At 36.8% G+C, this 24,842-nt stretch overlaps 1 protein-coding gene across 1 annotated transcript in view; it reads left to right on the plus strand.

Annotated features, from left to right (window-relative positions):
• The first annotated feature begins 1,002 nt into the window (after nucleotides 1-1,002).
• The window catches only part of LOC126377137 (octopamine receptor beta-2R-like), a 182,640-nt gene continuing 158,800 nt past the window's right edge, over nucleotides 1,003-24,842 (plus strand). The window contains exons 1-2 of the mRNA XM_050024815.1: nucleotides 1,003-1,274; nucleotides 21,945-21,980. The gene's annotated coding sequence lies outside the window, so the exon portion shown is untranslated. The remainder of the gene's footprint in view (nucleotides 1,275-21,944; nucleotides 21,981-24,842) is intronic.

A 24,842-nucleotide genomic window follows, 5' to 3' on the forward strand; every position in this document is an offset into this window, starting at 1 on the left:
CAGGAATGTGGGTTTCCTCACGATGTTTTCCTTCACCGCTGAACACGTGATAAACATTTATGATCCAAACAATTCGAAAACAAATTCGACAATCATTGGTTTAAGCCTGTGCTGGCTTCGAACCTGTGGCCTCAAACTGAGAGGTCAGCGGTCAACCAACTGGGCTACCACGGCTCCTTTCTATAAACATTTATAAATTATTATTTAAGTAAGTAGTTAGTATTTTAGAATAAGTTTCTTTTTTACGTAACTATCGATTACGAATATATTTCGTAGTGCATTTTATATTGTTTAAACAATATTTTTGTGGGTCTGTTTTGCAATTGAAATCGAGTGGAAAATTGATTTTTAAATACATAGAAACGCGTGAAATGAGCTTTTACTTCATAAGCAGGTAATTAATTGAACAGCAAAGGAACAAAATATTTATTATTATGCTTAATGTAATCGCAAAGTAATAATACCGACCCCGCCGGCGTGGTCGACGATTTCCCTCATTCAGCGCTTATCGCTATCGACCCACTAGGGTCGATTAATTCTTTCAAACATTTTTCCTCTCAGACGACGCCCTGAGCCGAGGTTCGCGCCCAACTGGGCACCCTCAGGCCTGTTGTCTTAAACGTTGTACCGGGTGAGAGCCTTCAGCGCTCCCCATTTGTCTGGCTAAGTAGTTAATGCCATCTGCGGCAAATCTACAATAAGTCACGTCAAAAAAAAGGCAAAGTAATAAATATAAGTGTAAGTAAGTACCTACTCAAATTATGATTTTCAAATCAATTTTATGATTCAAGTGAAAACGACTTTTGAAATAAAAATTACATAAATAAGTATACTTATTAACTCTCAAAAATCCACCCGTGTTTGATGTCAAATAAGAATAAAATCTCGCAAAAGCAAAAGTTGCCGGTATTAAAGCGATTAAAAAAAAAATGTGAACGCGGCGAAAATGTCGTAGACGCAATAATTTTTCGCGCGGTTTCTTCCCGCGCTTTTCTCGATTGGAGCTATACCTCCCAGGCCAGTTGGTCGTGAAACGCCGCGCCGATGGCACGCGTCGGGTCGCGCGCCTAAAATTATTAGCGTAAAAAATTGTCGTTCTGGATACCCGCTATTTTTGTCACAGTGGCTACAACATTAAACAGAGTTTTTGTGAAGGATAAATAAATCTAAGTGTGACAGTGGAGGTTGAATTTTTTGTGCTGATAAAGTGGTGTGAGTTTTGTGAAAAGATTTTTTATAGTGCACCGACGGTTTTTCAGGGATTCGGATTTTTGGTAGGTACCCTAGCAGACCTAGATTTTTTAAGATTTACTTTTTTTCATTCTTAAAATTTAATACATTCGTTGAAAGAATGGTCAAAAAAAAACTTGCTACATCTCTTCAAACTAACAACATGAAAAAGACTTACAAAACTGTATTTTACCGGATTTTCTCTTTAAGTATATCTTCCTTAACAAAGTTTCTGATTATGTTCTTAATTATAATATGAAGATACTTACATTGAGGAGCTAATACAATGGTGGAAAAAGTGACTCCCTTTCATTTTACTCGTACAAAAGGATTTCATACGGCTTTGCCTGATAAGATTTTCCGAACAACATTAGTGTCGTCCCTTACGTGCTTAGAGACGAAAAAAAAAGTAAAAATGTGCCTTGTCTGAAGATTAACGACTTGTCTATCTAATGCGATGGATGTTTAGTCATTTACTTAAAAGTTATACAAGTATTTGTGTTTTGGCTCGACCATCGTAGACGGCGATACGGCTCACCGACTGTCACGTTGGTCTATAAGAAAGCTCAGGTGAACCGTGAGTATTCACTTCACCTCACGATGGATATATAAATATATCCTTTAAATAGTCCAATTCGATATAATATAGTCATAAGTTTATTTTATTTATTTTTATTTTTATTCTATTCGGGGAGCTTACAGCATTATTTACACAATCAAAACCTTAGTAATAAATAGTACCAAATTGAGTAGTTATAAGGAACGTAGCCTAGAAAATTCAGTGCTATTTTAATTAATAATCTAGCGACTCGTGACAATGCAAAGATAATAGCATTTATCATCACGATCACAATAATTCTCGGCAGTAAATGTTTTAATACCTACGTAATATCTAAATTTGATCGTTCATGATATGAACAACGACTCTCACTAGTACACTATGGTGAAGTAACAACAGTCACTCCATGAAGTTGTGTAAACGCTGCCTCACCTGGTTAAGGTATCAGGTTTTAATGATGGCGCCACCGTAATCATCCTAGTGAGATATATCTTAATTCAGCTCCTTCTATCGTGTGGGTTATGCGGTGAATTACCGACCTCATCAACCCTGGTGTCAGGGTTATTATTGAGCCGCCAAAGGCCCCTGACATGGCTCATGTAACGACTACTTACTTACATAAGTAATTAGTAACCGGGACCAATGGATTAACGTGCCTCCCGAAGCACGGATCACCTTACTTTTGGACGATCAGGTGATCAGCCTGTAATGTCCTAACCAAACTAGGGATCACAAAGTGATTTTTGTGATATGTCTTCACCGGGATTGAAACCCGGGACTTCCGGATCGTGAGCCCGGCGCTCAACCACTGGATCACGGAGGCCGTTAATATCTAAATTTGATTGCTCATGACATGACTAAGGGTCCTCACTAGGACACGATGGTGAAGTAGCAACAGTCACTCCATGAAGTTGTGTAAACGCTGCCACACCTGGTTAAGGTATCAGGTTTTAATGACGGCGCCACCATAATTATCCTAGTGAAATATCCTCATAATTCAGCTCAATCCTTACGAGATATATCGTACAAATAATGTCGGAAATTATTGTAAATGTGTTTCAGTGCTCGCTATTTAACGTAAGTCGTTAGAAGAAAATACATTTCTTCTTCCTCTTATTTTGCAACAAATTGTGCACAAGGGAAAAATAATAAAAAATAATGTGAGATTCTTGGTTAGAAGGCGTTTTAAATAACATTCATTTTTTATGAACAGGTACTTCATAATTTACACATCAATTCCCTGCCTTCTAATATTAATTAAAATTTGAAATTCATCCAGTCTAGTGAATTTTCGAGGCTTTTAATAATAAGTCAAGTAAAAATTATACATGATTTTTAGGGTTCCGTACCAAAAGGGTAAAAAACGGGACCCTATTACTAACACTCCACCACTGTTCGTCAGTTCGTCTGTCACCAGATTGTATCTCAAGAACCGCGTTAGATAGATAGTTGAAATGTTCAGTAATGATGTATTCCTGTTGCCGCTATAACAAGAAAAAAAAAACAAAATAAAATAAATATTTAAGGGTAGCTCCCATACAACAAATGCGTTCTTTTGTCTTTTTTTGCTCGATATCAATTCAAATTCAAAACTATCTTTATTCAGTAGGTAACATAGTTACACTTTAAATCGTCAATTTTTACATAACGAACGTCTAATCCGCCTAAAACTACTGCAGCTTCTCACAAGCTGTATAGCCGGGGAAAAGAAGCTGCAAGAAAAACCTTGGCACAGGGCCCTAGACGTTCTTAAAAAAAAAAAACAATCAACTGTTGTTTACCTAATCAATGACACGGAATCCTATGTGCGCGAGCTTTTTTAGTCTTCTTTTACGAAGGCTTGCTATTTTCTTGGTTACAAATACATACCTACATCATGTTTTCCTTGTCCGACACTCATAGTTATTCAGTAACATTAATATTTGGCGAATTTCACAGCAGTTAGTGATGTCGACAACTGATCGACAGTGTCATTGTTCGATCCTTTAGCTGTCAACTTTTCAGTCGGCCATTGTGTGTTTCGACGACGAGATAGTCAAGTTTGTAAGGAGCCGGATTTCTTTATAAATATTCAATTGGCAAATGGACAACTTACTTGCTTGCTTAAATGAAGTAGGATTTCGGTTCGAATTGTAAAGACGGATTTATTTACACAGGCGGATAAATTTGTAATGTACTTTGAAAATCAGTTATTTTTAACGCTTCGTTTTAAACGTTTTTTGTCTTTCTCTGTCGCACTTTTCAATTATCCTGTTGCGTAATCATTTTTATTTCTAATCATAATCATTTTAAAAGTAAAAATATTAAGTGGTTCTGTTCTTTAAGCCAGTAAAAATCAGCTTTAGTTAATCACGCTTAATACGTGCATCTCTCTCACGTCTTACAAAATTACGCCATTGAACGACATGTAGAATGGTAGTTTCCAACTAGTCAAATCAGTTACTTTTTACTTAACTTAAAAACATGAAATTACTACGGAATTCGTATGAAAAAGCAACCTGTGACGTCATAGAAAAACTTGACATTATGTTGCACTTATTATTACATAGAGAACCCAACCTTGACACTGGCAGAATTGTCAAAGATGACAGAAGCCGTACTTCAAAAATTGAATTGAATAACATAGAGAAAAGAAATCATTTTTTGTCACCTTCAGATCTGTCTTTATTTAGTAAGTAATAGAATTTCATAATTTATCTTTGACCTAGGAAACTATCCAAATTCTCAAAGTTCATTTCATGTGTCAAAGCATTCTCGTAGATCTATCTAAAGGACCTCTATTAATCAGCATGTTGACTTTAGTTAGGCCTGAATATTCAAAACTTTCCAAAGTACACTAACTAATAAATTATAGAGTCGAAAGAAACTTTATATATTAATTGTCATTAAATTAAATTCAACTCACGTTAAGTTTAGGGTAGGTTTGAAGTTGTTTCGTCATGAATTACGTCAATACTCAAAAAATATATTTATTCATTAGGTAACATATTTATTTATACTTTGAGTTGTAATCTTTTACGTAAGTAAATATATATTTTTTCATGAACGTCTTTCTCAACCAACTAAAACTGCTGCAGCTGACATGAAATTCAACGCTGAAAACGCTATTATCCGGGTACAAATCGTGGAAACCACGTGACATCATGTCTATCATCTGTGATCCAAAGATAAAGTCAAACTCAAAAAGTCGAATGCACTGGCTGGCGTCTCGTAATAAACCGCCGGCCATATTTTAGGCTTCAACTCATCAAATTGAAAATCTAACATAAACTGACACTGTGGATTAAATTTCCGTCATTGGCTTAATTATGTTCTGTAACACTGTTGTGAAGTTTCTGTTGGGCTTCGATCATTAGTCAATAATATGTATATCATACTAACAGGGTGAGTAGAGATAAGGCATAAAGCCGCACTTGGTTTTGAATTTTTAAAATGTATTTATTATAAAACAGAATGTCTAGTTCAGTACAATTTGCGTTTATATTGACGGTCTCCGTGGTTCAGTAGTTGAGCGTTGGGCTCATAATCCGGAAGTTCCGGATTCGAATCGCGGTGTGGACATAACACGAAAATCACTTTGTGTGAGACCCGGTTTGTATAAGACATGCCGACTGATCACCCGATTGTCCGAAAGTAAGATGATGAATTAATTACATGAGTGATGTCAGGGGCGTTTAGCGGCTCAATAATAACCCTGGCGAAAGTTGATGGTAGAGCTGGTAGAGGAAGACCGAGAAGGACTTACGATGACCAAATTGGAGATGTCCTTAGAAAAGGTTTAATACAATCTACTCTGAAACGGCGTGCGTGTATGAAGCGATGAAGCAAGAGAAGTGTGTCAGGATTGAAGCAAATGGAATTCTATAGTCTCTGCTTACCCCGGTAGGAAATAGGCGTCAATTTATGTATGTATGTAATAACTCTGACACCGGGGTTGATGGGGTTACTCAACCAGCTCACAACCCAGATATTATAGACGAAATTTTACAATATCTTCAATGCGCCGTATGACCTGTCAAAGTAAGAAGCCAGTTGTCACGTTCATTAGCATAGTGATGTATGAGTCGAGATTCGGCCTGTCCTTTGTTTATATATACGTCCCACTGCTGGGCAAAAGCCTCCCCTCAATCAACCGGAGGGGGTATGGAGCATACTCCACCACGCTGCTCCAATGCGGGTTGGTGGAGGTGTTTTTACGGCTAATAGCAGGGACCAACGGCTTAACGTGCTCTCCGAAGCACGGAATCATCTTACTTTTTCGGACAATCAGGTGATTCAAGCCTAAAAAGTCCTTACCAAACAAAGGGCAGTCTCACAAAGTGATTTCGACAATGTCCCCATCGGGAATCGAACCCGGACCTTCAGATCGTGAGTCTGACGCTCTGATCACTAGACCACGGAGGCTGCAATAAACAATACTAAGTACTTTATACTGAAAGTATAATACTTATACTGATCTATGTAGTAGTATAAGTTTCATCATATCTATCATAAGATATCCTATCAACTGTGGCTGCAAGTCTTTTGATTACTTATGGCTTTCCCCACTCTATTCAGGATTATAGGCGTGAATTTATGTATGTATGCATATAGGTACGTAATCTCTGCGTCCAATTTGTTTTTACAAAAATGTACATGGTAACAATGCCTTTATTATCAGCATGAGGTGTTTTTGAAAACATACAGATATTAACATAAATCTCACGCTTTGGCAGGTGTTTTACGAAATCCGGGGTTTTACGGGTTTTCTCTTGAGTATTCTATGGGGCCATAGTAAAATTGACATATTTTTTAAATATTACTTACTTATATGTACGGTCACGAGTACCAATACGTATACACTTTAAAACCATGACACATTAAGTTTTTTGACAAATTTAACCGTACATCTCATTAAATGTCAAATATGATAGTGCGACAGGGTTCTATAGTGGGTACATGATATTGCTCATGACTGTACTTGTTGAAAAGACTCAGTTTTTATATTTATGACATGGTTATATTTAAACGTTCCTCTGGTTGATTGAGGGGAGACCTGTGCCCAGCAGTGGGACATATATAGGCTGTTTATGTATATTTAAACGTTACCGTGGTCGTGGATACCTTATTGCTTACCAAACGGAGAGCGCCGGTTCGAACCCCGGTACCTTTTTTGCGCAGATGGCATTAACTACTTGGCCGGACAAATGGAGAGCGCTGAAGGCTCTCACCCGGTACAAAGTTTAAGACAACAGGCCTGAGGGTGCCCAGTTGGGCGCGAACCTCGGCTCAGGGCGTCGTCTGAGAGGAAAAATATTTGAAAGAATTAAACCACCCTAGTGGGTCGATAGCGATAAGCGCTGAATGAGGGAAATCGTCGACCACGCCGGCGGGGTCGGTATCGAGGTCCTGAAGTGTTTGGTGTCGCGAGCTGATTGGCTGCCTCTATGGCTAGAGTAATCGGGTCGTCGGGATCGTATGAATATAACGTCCTTCGGACGCCGATACTTTTCAGTACCGTCCCTAAGCGGGATGTATTCGGTAGCCGCAACTACCAGGGGATTTGGGTGGTGCGGAGCAGAATCGAAGAACCCCGGTACCGGATTGGCGCCAATGAATCAGAATCAGAATCATTTATTCAACGTAATTATCATGGATAAACTTGTTGAAGGTCAATGTAACATTTTTGAATTTACGTCATTTCGCAAGGTGTTATGGCTGAGGAGAAGAAATGACAAGAAACTGCAACAGCAACACATCTTTTAAATCAATGAGGGTACATTACAAGTTATTTAATAACTAGAGGAACACATTCAATACCAGACATTTTTATCATTTAGGTAATCATTAATCTTATAATAGGCTTTTTTACATAAAGTAAGCTTCACGTGAGCTTTAAATTTGTTCTCTGACAAATTTAAAATATTATCTGGTATTTTATTGTAAAAACGTATACATAACCCCAAAAAAGATGAATTTAATTTACTTAATCTAGAATTTTGAACAACAATTTTATTTTTATTCCTTGTATTGTAAGTATGCCTTTCACAGTTTCTCGGAAGGAGAGATACATTTTTACGCACATACATAATGTTTTCATAAATATATTGACTTGCGACCGTCAGTATATTTATTGAGTTATAAATGTATAAATGTATCTTAAATGCAAATTTCATAGTTGACTGGACTATTATACTCGTAGACGGGGCAATACGGTTTGCCACCCATCACGTTGGTCTAACAGAAAGCTCGATGTGGATACTTAGTTTATCTTGACTTCATCTCAATTGGGATATATTCGTGAGCACAGCTCTCGATGTACATAAGTACATTTAATATTCTGGGGCTCAAATAATACATGAAACAGTAGGAGTAGGGCCCTGTGCTGGGAAGTTTTTATTACAAACATCATAATACATACATACATAATTGTTTTATTAAAAACACCATAGAAGGAAAGAGAGGAAGGGGAGACCAAGAAGAGCTTACATGGAACAGATTAAAGAAAAGGTTAACGTCGTGTCTTGTAGGGAAGTCAAGGAATTGGCCTTTGATAGACTAGAATGGAAAATGCTATACCGACAAGAGCGTAGCTCTCAATTTGATAATGATGACTTATTTTATAAAAATAAAATATTTAAAAATGATTTTAATAAAAATAAACAATTGTTCATGTGTTTTGTCTGATTGTTGAAATTTTAGTTCTGTGCAATAAAGTATATTTGATTTGATTTGAATAATTATTGTTAAATGATAACCTACTATATACGACATATTTCATATTTTATCGTTACAACTGTCAAGTAGCCAATTAGAGAGGCACATCAATTTTGGTGTCACGTTTTACAGGACATGTGTCCTCTAATGAATACAAGATTTAATACTTACACACGCAAGCGACTGAAACGCCTATCAACATAGTACATTGACCTCAAACCCTACAATGAAACAAATGACAATTATGACCACTGATTGCTTCACAGTAAGAACTGTGCCCATTACAATAACAACGCATAAAACAACACAAATTAAGTCAAGACGACTTTGTACACAAACAATAGAACACATAAATCGAATCGACAATACAATACACACATAAAACTGTTGTAAAGGCACGGAACTAAGATAATCTTACTTTGTTGTTATTGTTGGAAAACAACGATTTTTTACGGTTCATTGGGTCAGGAAGCTGTTGGATTAGCGGGAAGTAACGTTAGTTAGGTTAGTGTATGTTTCCATAGGATCGATTTGTGTGTATGCATAGTAATTTTGTACACCATATAGTTACTTAGTACTCTAAGTAACTGGCCAATAAGAAATTCTAACATGCTCTGTGAACGTATTTTTTCGTAGTACAATACAAAAAAAACGTAGTACAGTACAAAAGCGGCGCATACGTACATAAAGATATGCAATTTTATAGCTATGCTTATTCCGGTGGGAAATACGCATGACTTTTTAGGTGTGATGCTCTGTCGCGGGGCCACCACCTCCAAAGACAATAAAGTAAAACAGAGTATTTTTAAATGAAAGGTTTATATATAAAAAAAAAAACTATGTAGGTAGAGCTCTCTGAAGATTTTTATGCATTCGAAAATCAAATTTGAATCAGGAAAAACAAATAGAGTTACACATAAGATCTGACGTTTAAAGGAAGACAATGGAAATGCACATTGAATGGGATTCGATTCTGGGCACGTATTGTGTATATGTATATCTACATATACGCTATGTGTAGCATATAACCCATGTTGCCTCAGATTAACACACATAGAGGCATAGACCCGTTATATACATAAATTAATGGAGACTTATATAGATAGATAGATAGATAAAATACTTTATTGAGCACAATGGACACAAAATACAGAGATAAGGACAACATATACAGAAAAGCACAACAGGCGGCCTTATTGCTCATGCAGCAATTTCTTCCAGGCAACCGCAGGCAGGTATATAGTATTTTAAGGCTGAAAATTCAAGATCGTTTTTATAGTGCGCCTTGAGGTCTTTACTTTATAGGTACGGTGAACGTCAGGACCGCCTATGTAGTGTCTCATGTAATCTAATCTAATCTAGCCTACAAGATCCCACTGCTGGGCAAAGGCCTCCCCTTCCTCTTTCCATTTTTCGCAATCCTGTGCGTATTCCGGTCAGTCCCTCCGGTATGCGTCCAAGTCATCACGCCATCTCTTTCGAGGTCTGCCACGACACCTGTACCCGTCATGAGGCACCCAATGCGTGACGATCCGTGCCCACCGCTCAGGGTGCATGCGACAAACATGTCCGGCCCAATCTCATTTGAGTTTGGCGGCTTTTCGTTCCACATCAGCGTTTAGTGTAGTGTAGTGTGTGTAGTGCCTCATAGCTTAATAAAATATGGAAATATACAGGCGGTCCTGATGTCAGGATGTCCGGTGTATGAGACATACAATTTAGCGCTCAAAGCTTATAAGTACAAATCTTCATAATTTCGCTCAAAATGCGTACAATCTTTCTGCATCTATTTTATTAAGATATATTATGTGTAGTATCACAGGCGGTCCTGACGTTTACGAAAAATGTTATGAGGTCTTCAAGAAAATAAACATAACATATGCTTATATTTATATTCCCAATTCGGATAGTAAGAGGATCATTCATCGCGAGATGAACCAAGAACCCACACCTCACCCAGCTTTCTGTTAGACCAACGGGATTGGTGGTGAGCTGAACAAAAATCAATAAGAGTAAATTTATTGTCATAACTACAAGAATAGTAACAGTGTCTAAGATTGGAATATAACAGGTAGAGAAGATTTTGAGTACGACTTCATGTCACAGAGCAGATTTGAGAAATGACACACAGCTCGCATCATCATCATCACCAGCCCATTAACGTCCCCACTGCTGGGGCACGGGCCTTCCCTATGGATGGATAGGGAGATCGGGCCTTAAACCACCACGCGGGCCCAGTGCGGATTGGTGGTTATTAACGACTGCTAATGCAGCCGGGACCAACGGCTTAACGTGCCTTCCGAAGCATGGAAGAGTTCGAGATGAAAACTTTTTTTTTTGTGGTCACTCATCCTATGACCGGCCTTTGCGAAAGTTGCTTAACCTCAACAATCGCAGACCGAGCGCGTTAACCGCTGCGCCACCGAGCTCCTCAACAGCTCGCATACCGTATTTATTTTTACGAGTGCCTAAATCTCAAGTCGTTGCCTATAATGTAAAAAAGTACATAAAAAACTACATACATAGAATAAAAACCATTTGAGTGCAAGCAAAGTCAATCATACTAAAATTACACCTTGAACTATAAATACATGTACTTACTTCATCATCAAACAACCACGCTCTTGTCGAGTCTAGTCTAACGGCCTTCGTGGTCCAGTGGTTGAGCGTTCGGCTCGCGATCCGGAGATCCCGGGTTTGAATCCCGGTGGGGACAAATCACAAAATTCACTTTGTGATCCCTAGTTTGATTAGGACATTACAGGTTGATCACCTGATTGTACGAAATTAAGACGATCCGTGCTTCAGAAGACACGTTAAGCCGTTGGTCTCGTTACTGCTTACTGATGTAAGTAAGTAGTCGTTACATGAGTCATGTCAGGGGTCTTTGGCGGTTCTATAGTAACGCTGACACCAGGGTTGATGAGGTTGGTAATCCACCTCACAACCCACACGATAGAAGAAGAAGAACTGTTTCTAGCACTTATTAGTAATCCTACCTACCTACTTAAATTTCGAATAAAAAATTGACTGAAAGGTTGGCAAACAAATAAATAGACAGACGTCACATAATAAAAGAAAGCTTTTAAATAGCGCATACGCACGAAAACATTTCAACAAAAAATCGGAATATTGAAAAAATCATTTTGCGATTGGCATTGTGGATTTAGTTCGTATTCAGAGGATCTCGTTTGTATGCTAAAAGCGGTTTAGAGGATTACGTATGCCCCCATAAACATAGTTTTCCCTTTCAAATAAGTACGTTGACAAATTGTTTTCTGAAGGTTACCTATGCATAAGGCGTTCTGTTTTGGTGATTAACTTGTGTGGTTTGATAAGTGTGTCAGTAAAGTATTATAATTCTTTACTTAAGAAATACTGGTTAGCTTCTCAAAGAGAGCACCCGAAACAGATCATCTGTTTGATGCCCGATACCAGACTTGAACCAATGAGTGAAATATCTTTCGCTTGACGGCAATACGGCTCACCGCCTATTATGTTGGTCTAACTAAAAGCTGGGTGAGGCCTGGGTACTTTTAGTTCATCATGCGATGAATGTACCCCTGACTACCCGAATTGGAAACATAATCGTGAGCTAATGTAACCCAGAAACATAAAGAGGAGAACATAAAGGTACTTAATGAGAAGTAATTTTTACAGTATATTTTGTACTTTTGTCTTCAGATTGTTTTGTATATAGAACTAAGGTTTACAATTGACCATTAAAATTATCAGGAACCACCATTGCGGTTTAAAGTTTAATTTATCAGATGGCATTGGTTTGTAAATTTTTCCTGCCAGCATTTGCAGGCTCGAAACGGGAAAATCCGTCGGCTTTTTCACAATTCTGGCAATGAAGTTACCAACTATTATTCCCGCAATCTATTTCATCAAACAGATTTCCGTTTGGGCGAAAAATATTCGATTACAACTACGAATATCCTCAGGATATTCGACTAGTTCAGTAGATTTGGTGGGTTTTATTTTCGTGAGGCTGGATCCTTAAGCCGATAAGCTGGTAGAAGATATTTCTCTGATTGAGGTCTGTAATCTACCAAGTACCCGAGTAAATATTGTATCTGGAATTGAACCGAGTAAGACTGGAATGGGATTATAATTCGATGTCTAGGACCTATAAGGTCTTGGTTATGTATTAAGGAGTAATTTGATTAAGAGAACGTTCTTGTAACGACATTTAGGACTTAGTAGTTAGAGCTTGTGGTTGGTTAGAGCGTTTAGGGTTTAATTTCTTGTCTGGTTCATTTTAGGTAAGTACTTTCCGATGATTGAATCTGACTGTAAATGTTGACACAGATTAAATGTAAATGAAATGAAATGTAACAGATGTTTGCAACCTAAATACCATGCACAGAAATAAATTTTATTCAATTTAATTTCAGTCACCTCTGTGGCTACCATGATTGCCTATCATTAAAATTAAATAACCTTCGTTTGCCTTCTTCTTTACTAAAAATAAAAGATCCTTGTGTAAGTACACGTTTCGACTTTTCTAGTCTTTTTTTCTTTTACATCTTTGTACAAAATATTTTGTTTTGCAATTATTTGAACACTATATAACTGACTTTACTGTATTGATTTCTAGTCGATTGCAGACGAATCGAGCGTTCAATAGTGGATAGTTGCTGTGTTGAATAGTTGCGGAAACTGGTCGATAAGAAGGCATAGACAATAATTTCGTACAACAAACAACCTTTATTTCGCTAGTAATGTAAAGTTTAAACCAGTTTATCAAAGTAACGTCCTAATTTCATGGATAAGATATGCAACTTGTATCTTTGTTTTTGGGTATAAATGATGACCCTTTTAATTACACCCAGGCACAATTACATATTCCACCCATTATTCAAAAAAAGAGGATCAAAATAAAGAGGAGTAATATAGGTAGCAACATAATTCTATACAGAATTTGATCCAAATATCAAGTAACAATTATTTTTATGAGTCATGTCAGGGGCCTTTGGCGGCTCAATAGTAACCCTGACACCAGGGTTGATGAGGTTTGTAATTCGCCTCAAAACCCACACGATAGAAGAAGATTATTTTTATATATACTTTTGAGGAGCTCGCGGTAAACGCGCTCGGTCTGCGATTGTTGAAGTAAAGCAACTTTCGCAAAGGCCGGTCATAGGATGGGTCAAAAAAAAAGTTTTCATCTCGAGCTCCTCCGTGCTTCGGAAGGCACGTTAAGCCGTTGGTCCCGGCTGCATTAGCAGTCGTTAATAACCACCAATCCGCACTGGGCCCGCGTGGTGGTTTAAGGCCCGATCTCCCTATCCATCCATAGGGAAGGCCCGTGCCCCAGCAGTGGGGACGTTAATGGGCTGATGATGATGATGATATACTTCTGCCATTACATTGCATTTTGGAATAATAATGTACCCGAGTAATGAGAAAATAGGTAATTATCACGTTAAAGCTGTACAACGCAATGTTATCTATATTGTTTTTGGTGAACGTAGCCTGGAAAGTTCTTCATTGCGATAAAAACACACAAATGAAATTGCCAGCTGTTTGCAAAGCAACTGAACCAACGGACTTTATTGATTGTTATGTTTGTTCTATAGTTCTGTTGATTATAGAGTTGTATGTATTGATTAGTAGATGAAGGGGAAAATCCATGTTTAAAACTTCCAAAATGGCGGCTAAATGGCTGTCAAAATATACACAAAGAGAATTTCTTTGAGTCGAAAAAAATTCTGTTTAGAACGGGATTTGAACCCGCGGCATTTGTCAAGCCGGGACGAGCGGCGAGCGTGTTAACCATTACGGCACCTGGCCTTCCTCCTGTCCATACGAAATTCTTGCAAACTATGTATCGTCATTAAGCCGACGCCCATCTAGATAATAGCGATGGGTTCAAGTCCCGTCCGAGTCAGAAATTTTTCCGATTTAAGATTTTCTCTTTCTGAGTTTCCACAAGCACGGCTAAGTTCTATAAAAACAAAAATCATTGAATTGAATCGAAATAATAATATACTTACTTAGTTCATAAAATTGAAACAAAAACTGTTTTATACAAAAAGTATTTACTTATTTCGTAAAATGACGGTTTTTTATTACTTTTTAAAAGTCCATTGATACTTCTATAGAATCCCTTGGTACCGAGCTCGATTAGATTTTCAATAGCGTTGATAAATGCGTCATCGGAGTTGCAATTTTTCTCCTAAAGCTATGCATTTATAGAAAAATAATAAAATCAGTTATCGCAAGGTCTGGCGACTTCAGTGGGGGATGGAGAGTTTCTAATCAAGGCTCCTATATTGTTTTAAAACCTCATTTTTGAAAATAGAATGTATTTTAGATTTTTCCATAGTTACAAAAACATCGACGGTTCTAGAAAAACAAAAGACGGGAAAACAAGTGAATAACTGTCTACAACTTTTGGAATTCGTAGTCGAATGCATGAAATAGAATTTTAAAATAGCTAGTACCTATTAGAAAACAGCAATTTTATAGGTACAGATACTGAATCGTTTTAAATTAATATTTCCAGAGGGTCTAAAAAGGCCACATTGAAGCAATTCATCTAAAAACAATATTGCCATTAGACATTCGCGCTTATAAATAAGTGCTGTTAACAAATGTCAAATAGCAATATTGCTTTGTTAGATGAATTGCTTCAATGTGGCCTTTTGAACCCCCTGTATGGGTTTCTTTTTATTTTCACCGCAGTACCCAATACCACTCAATTCGGTATAAAACGTTTGGTTTGTAATTAAAATACAATTGGAATCCGATTGGACTCAATAATTAAAATTAAAATTGTTTTTCTTTATTATTTATTGTTTTTTCTCGGTAATTGACGTTTTCATTGGTTGTTAATTTCGACGGGATTAAATCGTTTTTACCAGACTACGGCGAATCAAAAAGGAGGGTTATGTGTTTGACCGCATTTGTTTGTATGTACGTATGTATGTGTGTATGCACGTCTGTTCCAACATAATTTGTAAACCACCTGTCAGAATTGAACAAATGAGGTGTCAGTAGAAGCGCCTTGATTATCCGGTGGTTATAGACTATGTGATGTCGTGCTAAATTGAATGTGGCGCCATCTAGAGAAACTAAAGTGAGGACGAAATTTTTTTTTTAATTGTAGTGTGTTGGGTATCAAATGAAAGGGTTTATTTGGCACATTTCAAATATGTACATGTTACTAGCCTTTACTTTCGGGTTTTCTTGTATTTACTTGATAATTTTATCATACGTAGAATTGATAACAATTATTTGATTGATTATATATTTGTTTTGTATTTGTTACTGTGGTGTTCCTTTATAATAAACGTTTCTTTCTTTCTTTCTTTCTTTATAACATGACTGCTCGGACGTGTTCGGGATAGGTCTTATCTTCAAATCTTCTATAAAACACGTATCGGAAACATCTTAATAAATAAGGCCCTAAAATAATTAATAAAAATATAAGTTTAAAAACTAAAACCCGACTACGCAAAATGACGCTCTACGAGGAATGAAACAAGAAGATAGTGTACCTATACTATTTTTGGTGAAATTAAAAATAAAAATAAGTAAGTAAGTAAAGTGATTCATATAGGAATGTAGTTTTATTAATAGGTAGGTACATTTTTATATAGATAAAAATCAAGTCTCTGGTATATAAACGTGTGTATACAGTTTGGTACCATGTCACATTACCTTTTTTGACAAATTGAACTGTAAGTCTCACTAAATGTCAAATATGTTAGTGCGACAGAGTCCTAAAGTGGGTACATTATATTGCTCATGACTGTACATTATTTTTGTTTGACGTCCAATAATATCTCAACTCAAGACGAATAGTTTTGGCACAGACTGAGTGCTAACACATGCGGCGTCGATCGCTGAGACACTTTGGTAATGTTAGTAAGTGGGCACATGTCACTAGCTGATGTGGGCTGAAAACGTAATGAGATGTAGGTATTACTCGTGTGCTGGCTTTATTTTTATCATGTGAGATATCGTAGATTTGCCGCAGATGGCATTAACTACTTCGCCGTACAAATGGGGAGCGCTGAAGGTTCTCGGTACACAAAAAAAGGGGAGTCCCATCGGTTCTTCGCCACACTTATATTTCTGTCTGTCTTCAAGGACTTAAAATTAATTTTAAGCTTCTCATTTGTTTTTAACAAGGTGGGGGGGGGGGGGGGAATGGTCTATAATACAGGTTTCCACCCTGGTATAGGCATCGGCCCTCCACAAACGAGATGCTGTACTCTTAACTATAATAAGTCAATTGTTACGGTATTTGTCTTTTTGTGGATTCTACTAAACTTTACTCAGTAGACCGTTAGTGCTGGCGCGGAGCCGGCCTGACATGAAGGCATAGCGTTTTCTAATTATAGCGTAAAAGCCATCCGTGTGCGCCTACGCTAATAATCCCGACGATTATGATTTCTGATTTCTAACGCTAAATGAGGGAAATTATCAACCACGCCGGGGTTGGTATGAGGTTCGTGTTAGCTTCAGAAATGTGTACAGTACATAATTGTTATATGCACTAACCTGTAGGTACTTGAACTGGCTTTAATTTCGGGCACCACTGACACTCCATACAAAAATCTCAATCTTACCGTGTGCTGCCTAACGCATGAGTGTGAGCGAGACGCAGTCCGCGCGCTATCTCCCTTACTCCTTCGCTTCTACTAACAGCTACTTAAGACTAAAGTAAGACCCACAGGGGGTGAGGCTCGACCTTCGATACTAATTTGTACGGGGAGGAGAGTTACCGTTCTATACGTAGTATGTGTTATTCCTTATTGCATCCGGTTGGAATGTCAGATTAGAAGTCACTATCTACTGTTAATTTATTTATTAATTTTATTAGTAAAGGTCACCAACAGAGTTAACAACAAGTCTCTTTCAGTAAAAATCTTCATAAAATAATAATAATAATAATGTGTCACATCACATTTAGATTAAATTGTCTTAAGGGGCCTCTACGTGTTGGCTTCAGCCCCACGCATGCCTTCCAAAAGTCCGGGACTCCATAGTCCCTAGATACGGAAATGACAAACATAATAATAATAATATTTATTCAGAAAAAAAAGGTATTTTTTTACATAATCAGCATTACATTTTTAGTGTAACATAGTAATTGTTGTTGTTGTTTGTTGTAAATAAACCGGATCTGGCATTACAGGATCTTCATCATCATTTCCCATTATACCGTTGTTCACAGGGTTCGTTTTACTTAATCTGAAGATTTGACAGCTCCGGCTGTAAATCAGACCTTTCAATCCGAAGAGAGAAATTGGTATTAAAAACCTTTTATAGCCAGTGTTGCAAAGCAAAACTTGAATTATATTTTATTTTTAAGGATGTTTTTAAATCAAAGGAAATGTATTTTAAGATTATTTATTTCACTTTTTTGCTAAAAATTCGCTTTAATTACGACTTTTCATCCAGAAACGAAACATAATAAAAATAAGGCTGTCATAAAACAGGAAAATGGAAAGTCTACTTCTTCCGTCCCCACAGCGCGAACATTTATTATTTATGAAATTTTATTATTTATGAAATAAGAGAGTCTAAATAGCGCTTAATGACATCGGAAATAATATTCTCGAAGTATTTTTCGGGGTCTTCTTTCAGTAAAAGCTATAAAAAAATGTTTTCTTTTTACAGATTTCTTAAGAAATCATTACACAAGTAAGAGAGGCTCTTCTAGACACATATTATTGATTTTGTTGTTACGTATACTGATATTTTTAGATTCTTCAAGGACCGCACAAAGTTGGTCGGCGGTTCAGGACCGGAGCGCGGTCCACTATTTGGTGACCCCTGTCCCATCCTATCATAAATGCCCCATTAGATACACCCTAGTACTCTATATTTAAAGTCGATGTAAGTTCCTCTGATTACTTGTAGCTTATTCTTCTCCGAGGACGTGGGTCCGTATATCTCAGATATGCGTTGATAGCTACATCGTAACCATAATGTACCAATTCCCCAAATGTCTGCTAAAGACGATTCAAATACCTGCGAGGCATTTTCATTCGTGGCTGTATAAGCCGATGATGGCTCGGTAAATCTGTTTCTCGTTCGACAGAGAAAATTCATGCGCACCACATTATTTACATATATTATTTAAACGTAAGTCCATGAGCCTTGGTGGTGTAGACAAAACCACAAGTCGTCAAATAATAAGCTTGTAGTCACATTTGGAATATAAATTCAATAGTAAATTATAATTACTGTACTTACTTTCATTTTTGGAATTCAGTTTATTTCAAGTTGTATATTTTATTGAATTTGGTATTTCTTTGGAATCGAATTACGTAGCAATGAGTTTGATGTGTGGCCATGTTTATTGATGACGTCATAATTTTGTGTTTTCATACAAATTCTATAGAAATCTAGCTTCGTGGCACTAGTGTCCGCCGAACACTATCTTCTTCTAAAAGGATTAGAATCGCTTTAACCACAGACCACGAAGTTTTACTGAACAACGGAGGCCGTGTAAAATACGTTAATTTGTTGAGTTTATCAAAAGCCAACGTGTACAAACACTATGTACTTGGCCATCTGTTAAAACATTCTAATGCGTAATGTTTGGTTATTTATAAAGTCTACGATATCCACTTGGCATTGTCTAGACGTGGTACTCTAAAGTTGTTATGACTAGTTCTTTTTACGAAATATTTTAATAAAAAAACAATTATTATATTTGACCTTAAAGTTTGACGTATTTTGAATTTGAAAAAATCGGACAAGGTCGAGTCGCATTCTCGCAACGCAGGTTCCGTACTCAGAAAAGTTTTAAACTTCGCACTACTCGAAACAACCTCAGCGGTGAAAGAAAACATCATTCCCACATTCTCGAGATATGCATTTTCGGAGGTGTGTGATCTAACCTGTATTGGACTGGTTTTCCCTTCGGGTTGGAAGGTCAGACAGGCAGTCGCTTCTGTAATAAACCGGACCTGTCAAACCTTCAGGTTAGGTAAGCGAACCCTGTGAAAAACGGGATAATGCTATGGAGATGATGATGACTACTTACTTGACGAAACAACCTGCCGAGTTTTGAGTAGAGACACACAAAAAGTCGGAATGTTGTTATTTTTACGATTCCGTACTTCAAAATAGAAAACATGGAACCCTTATTTGATCATCTGTGGTCCGTCCGTCTGCGGTCCCTTGAGAACATAAGGGTTTCTCTTTTACTTTTAGTACGAAAACCTAGAAAGCAACTTTATTTATTTTTTGAACTGACTGGCCCGATTCCGTATTGCTTTCTTTGTGTGCGAACTATAATGTTAAGTGAGAGTCCTCATTAATAGGATAGATACGAGACTGATTTTAAAAGTTCGTCCCCTTTTTAACACACATAACCTTAATTTATAAATGGTTTTAAAATTAGCTTTTTAGTTATGTATTCAGAGCTATGTTAGGAATCTTTGGCGGCTCAATAATAACCCTGACACCAGAGTTGATGGGGTTGGTAATCCACCTCACAACCCATACGATAGTAGAAGTATTAAGTAACTTATTTTTGTCATTATACACAGAAAAAAAAACAATTTTGAGTAAAGAAAATACTATAGGTATTATCAACGACTTCTTTGAACTTTGACATTTGATATTTTATTATTCATTCTTCTCGTACCTATAATTCCTATTCGAATATTCACAAAAAAAAAACTGTGAATGAACTGTTAATTGATTATTAAATAACTGGATTCCATTTGGCCGTTCCGCTGCGAAGTTAAAAACAAATATTATGGAAGTGATAAAAGATTACGTCGCCACTTGATAATTAATGCAAAAAAAAAAAAAACACACACACACACACACATCGTGACGAACAATTAATAATTATCGAGGAAATAAATGCTTTTATCCGTATTTTTTTTCGTAGCGATAGTGCTGATTTTGAAGAGAGTAGTCATGAGGGTTCGATTTGCTGATAATAATGTCGATAGCGTCCATTGATCTCATCATCATCTTTTCACAGACTCCGCTTACCTAACCTGAAGATTTGACAGACTTGGCTTTGCTTGACTTTTTTTATTTGATTTGAAGATTTGATTTGACTTTCAACCCGCGAAGGGAAAACCAGCCCAATACAGGTTAGATCACATACATCCGAAAATGTGAGAGTGTGAGATCATTGTTCTCATCATCATCAGTAATTTAAAAGCCACGCTCTTGTCGGTATAGCATTCTCCATGCTACTTTTTTAGGGAAAAATAGGGCAGTGATTTCCCTCTTTCCTTCTGCCATTGATCTAATACTCTGATATAATTCTTTAGTCAAACCATACAGACGTATTTCACTACTTAGAATAAATGTTTTTTTTTTACCATACAACATTTAGACCAGTGTATTTTTGTTACGTCATCTTTATTTTTATAGCTCTTTTCCACCTTTCTTACGCCTCACGCCACATATAATTTATATACGTAAATAATTACCCGTATTGGGCTGGTTATCCCTTCCGGGTTGGAAGGTTACGCAGGCAGGTAAAAACAGGATGACGCTAAATATATTATCAATTAATTATTTCTTATAAATATTAGGACCCACAGAACGTGTGAATAAAAATGTAAGGAATATAAGGTGTTTATATCATAAAAAAAAGTTTTTATCTCGAGATTCTAATCACGACCCCTGAACTCGGCATTTTATAAGCCTTTTTAATTTTAATACATAGTTAAACTTTTTAAACAATTTATATTTTCTCCTAGAACTTTTTATTATAAAGTCTGAGCGCTATGTTGTAAAATAGCGGATGCTCGCGCGCCTAGACTATAAAAATGTGCCATAACATCTATTTAAGCTCGTCTTTTGTGTCAAACTTTGTTAATAAAGACCAAAATTGCCAAGTTAATAACAGTTAACTTATCCCTTATTTAGAACGATCTTATCCCGAGGATTTATCTCAATTTTATTTGGCCAAATTCAATTACGAGCGAGATTTCGCTTTCCTTTTAAGGCATGGAAAAATGTTGATAGCTCTCTTTTTTTGAGTCCCTGATGTTTTAGGACGAAGAGTAAGAAATTAATGGATTATTCGATTGAACGAATAATGGTATGCAGTAAAAGGTATTTCCTTTATCTTGATTACCAGGCACTCAGCGGTGAAAGAAATTATCGTAACTTGGAAACCACATGCCGATTTGGGCTTCAACTATTATCACTTGTTAAATCTTATACGAGTACTTTACCTCGGGCTTTTACAGAATGTTCACTGTTATCTATTATTGGGTAGAGCGGATGAAGAATTACGAAAGCAGTATATAAAGCCAGGGGTTGGTGATAGGGCTGGCAGAAGGGGGAAAAACGTAATAATAAGTTTGACATTTTATCACGTTTTTCTATGACGTCGCAGTGTCCTTTTTCATACAAATTCCATAGTAATTTCGTGTTTTGACGTTTAGTCAAAGTAACTGATTTGACTAGTTGGATACTAGCCTATTATAATGATTCTTACAATATTTTCCAGGTACGAGATCGACAACTAAACAGGGACAGCTAACGAGTAAGTATAAATACGTTTAGCGAGTAGAAAAGCAAAATATTTAAGTTACTTAGCATATAATGTCGCCGGCGAAACGGTCTGTCTACAAACTTCTTTCTGTGACTAAATGAAGGCCAAAATCATCTGCTTACCTCTTTCGATACGGTTCTCGACGTCGTTACACTCATTTGCATCATTATACAGACGATAGGATGACTATGCTTCCTTTGAAACTAGATTTTTATGTTTTAAATAATCAACAAATAAATAAAAAAAGCATACTTAATTATCATTTGAGTTAGTCTGTAACTAAAGAGTGAGTAATTTCTCCGTAAAAAAACGAAATGAAAACATAAGTTACAAAATTGCGTTTTAAGGACGGATTTTCCAGTCTACATTCAAAAACAGGAGATGGCGCTGTGCAGTTCTGTCTTCGTTTAACCTTCTAATTTCATAGATAACAGACGTATGTATGTACCTTTTATCTTTGTTTGTAAATATAAATGATGACCCTTGTTATTACACCCAGGCACAACATCTTCCACTCATTACTATTCTGATCAACATAAAGAGAAGAATATAGGCAGCCAAATAGTTATATTCGTATCTGATTCAAATCATCATCATCATCACCAGACACAGAGGAGCTCGAGATGAAAACTTTTTTTTTGTGGTCACCCATCCTATGACCGGCCTTTGAGAAAGTTGCTTAATTTCAACAATCCCAGACCGAGCGCGTTTACCGCTTGATTCAAATATCAAGCGATAATTATTTTTAAGCCTCTACCTTTACATTGTATTTTTGTGTACTTATGTAACCCGAGCGATGAGAAAATAGGTAATTATCACGTGAAATGTAAACAGCGCCATCTAAATTCTTTTAAGGAACGTAGCCTAGAAAATCCCTCATTGGTGTTAAACCAAAAAATAGTAAACAACAATAATTACGTACGGATTGTTTATACGTCAAAGTGACGTATAATTTACGTCAGCGTATAAAAGTAATACCGGTTTTAGGAAACTATGACTAGAGCCATAGTGACTAGCGCCATAACAGATCTTCTGTCTACGCAGTATCAACATCATTAATTTAAGAGCCCCTCTCTTGTCGGTGTAGCATTTTGCATTATTGCCTATCAAAGGCGAAATCAGAAATCAGAATCAAACGGTTTCTGCACATTTAGAAAACTTATACATAAATATTATTTCAAAATAGAATATAACCATATGACATCTAATAATTTTTTTCCACATTCCCGAGAAATGGATTTTCGGAGGTATTGGGCTGGTTTTCCCTTCGTGGGTTGGAAGGTTAGACAGGCCGTCGCTTCTGTAAAATACCGGACTTGTCAAATCTTCAGGTTAGGTAAGCGGACCTCGTGACTAACGGGATAATGCTAGGGAGACAATAATTTTTGCGAATTAAAGCAATACTATGTATGATTAATAATCCAGCACCAGAAGTCAACACTTGTCATACTTTTATGACTAGTAAATTCAAATGTAATTAATTTAGTATAAAATATGCATAGAAAGAAGAATTTTATTACGACTGGATAACAGCGGAACTACAAATATTAAGCCATAAATATTCTCACCGACCGGCTTTTATGAATATAAATTAGTTTTTTATATATGTAGGACGAATATTCCACAAGTATGTCATCCGTAACACTTTCAAGGACAGAACGTCTAATGACGTTCCGATCCCAAGGTGTCGTATTACCTATTATGAACCATCAATGACCCATGATCTCTGTCCGTGAAAGGGTTAATAAGTTGAGCCTAAAAATTTACGTATCGATCACGTCCTAATTGTAATGAACTATTGGGCACTTGGGTGACTTACTGTTCTATATTAGTACTAAGTTCAGACTTTTTTATTTAATGTCTTTTGTTATACTATTTATTTATAACGAAGTTAACTCATACCAAAAGTTTATGTTTCCCGAGAATGCATTTCTTGGGGTATGCGACCTAACCTATATTGGCGAGTTGGAAGGTCAGACAGGCAGTCGCTTCTCTAAAAACTGGACCTGTCAAATCTTCAGGCTAGGTAAGCGGAGCCTGTGAAAAACGGGATAACGCTGGGAAGATGACGATGATGATTTTTTCAAACCCGTCTTCCACCGCGTCTATGGGCTCTGAGCATTTATTATTATTATTTTTTAAATATACAGCTTAAATCAATGTGATTGAGAAGGGAATTAGGGAAGGGGACACGTAGAGCGGATGAAGGATAATAGGATTACGAAAGCGGTATATAAAGTGAAGTTTGGTGGTAGTTCTGGCAGAGGAAGACTTAGAAAACCAAATCGGGAATGTCATTAGAAAAGGTTTTGAACGATCTACTCTGAACCGACGTGCGTATATGAAACGATTGTTGAATGTCGAGGAAGCAGGAGAAGTGTGACTTGTCAGGGTCGAAGCGGTTCATAGTCTCTGCGTACCCAGGTGGGAAACAGCATGTATGTACCGCTTAAATCTTAAACAAGACCGTTGGAGTATTCGACGAGTTCTGAAACTCTCGTTCCGTGGAGCATGTTGTAAGTTATTCCGGGGGCCTATTATAAACTTATTTGGATTAAACAGGCTACAGTCATGTTCGATTAGACAACTTTAATATGAGTTTGGGTATTGTACTTAATTATTTAAATATAGCAAAAGGTTACGCTGACATTTGCAGCTCATCCGCCAAGATTACATTCGAAATTTAAGTTGAAACAATCCGCAAGTATTCCATTTATAAAAATAACATTACATAATCCTCGATTCCTGCAGACACCTAAATTTATTTTAAGTTATACCCGTCATTTTCTTATCCGCCGAAAAGGAAAGGGAGGGATAATTGATAACTGTTAATTTTAAATGAATGAATAACCC

This window comes from Pectinophora gossypiella, chromosome 22, assembly GCF_024362695.1.
Source record: "Pectinophora gossypiella chromosome 22, ilPecGoss1.1, whole genome shotgun sequence".
Taxonomy (NCBI): domain Eukaryota; kingdom Metazoa; phylum Arthropoda; class Insecta; order Lepidoptera; family Gelechiidae; genus Pectinophora; species Pectinophora gossypiella.